Here is a 1,100-nt window from a genome sequence, read left to right on the forward strand (position 1 = left end):
AAAAGCCTGCAACCTAGTCAAAATTACCGACCAATGATGACACCATAGCATTCACTTACTAACAGAGTAGCCCATTAACATTAACGAGCTTATATCACTACAAAAAATTAAAAAAAAAAAAACAGGTTTAGTGACAGATTTTAGCTACGAAAAAATTTATGTCGCTAAGTAACGACGGATTAGCTACCAAATTACAATTTTGTCGCTAAAAAAGCAAAAAATAATTGGCATTTAAACTAACTTCGGATTAGCGATGGAAATTCAAATCCGTGGCTAACTTTTGGGGCTAAATTTTTGCGCCAACATTTTGGCTACAAAATTAGCGGCAAATGAACGGCGACAAAATTTATTAAAAGTTAGCGATGAATTAGCGACGAATATTTTGTCGCTAGTTGTATTTCATTCGTCAAAATATATTAAAATTAGTTGCTACGGAAAATCCGTCGCCAATAATTTAAAATTAAATTTTCGAAGTTATCTGTAGCGATGAAACAACTTCGTCGCTACATATGACTTACGAGTCCTTCTAGGGCATGGTGGAGTTAAAAAAATCCGAAACATATACGCTTCCTCTCGCTCTCTTCGTCCGAGGGCTTTCTCCTCTCTGGCAGCTCGCTCCTCTCCGCCAGCTTTATGGGGTTTTACGCAGTGTCTATTTACATCTCAGGTAATTTATGTTTCTTTGCATTCGATTAGTTGTCTTTTTCAATTTAATTTCTTTAGGGTAGGCTTGGGTGTCACGACCCAACCCCGTAGGCCGTGACTAGTGCCCGAGCTGGACACTCGTATACACCTGTTATCTATAGCCATATACTACTAGCATGAACGAACTGATATGAGTATAAAGACAAGACGTATGCATATCAAAGCTACCTATCTTCTCGAAGAGTTACAACCTTTTTAACAAGCTAATATCGCACAAAAAGCCGGCAAGGTCATCATGTATATATATATGGTGGGAACGTCCCAACAAAACATAAGCCGAGAAGGCTACCTTCACGACAACCGCCATAGTAAACATATATCTATGCAAGTCGGGCAAGGTCGCCACTACAAATGGGTACGCCCAAACACAAGTCATGTCCACACAACAAAACATC

General features: G+C 39.0%; 1 long non-coding RNA gene across 1 annotated transcript in view; it reads left to right on the top strand.

Annotated features, from left to right (window-relative positions):
- The first annotated feature begins 441 nt into the window (after positions 1-441).
- Positions 442-1,100, top strand: part of LOC132059638 (uncharacterized) — a 4,396-nt gene continuing 3,737 nt past the window's right edge. Inside the window, exon 1 of the long non-coding RNA XR_009415686.1 lies at positions 442-667. This is a non-coding gene — a long non-coding RNA (uncharacterized LOC132059638). The remainder of the gene's footprint in view (positions 668-1,100) is intronic.

The sequence above is a fragment of the Lycium ferocissimum genome, chromosome 6 (assembly GCF_029784015.1).
Source record: "Lycium ferocissimum isolate CSIRO_LF1 chromosome 6, AGI_CSIRO_Lferr_CH_V1, whole genome shotgun sequence".
In the NCBI taxonomy this organism is placed as follows: domain Eukaryota; kingdom Viridiplantae; phylum Streptophyta; class Magnoliopsida; order Solanales; family Solanaceae; genus Lycium; species Lycium ferocissimum.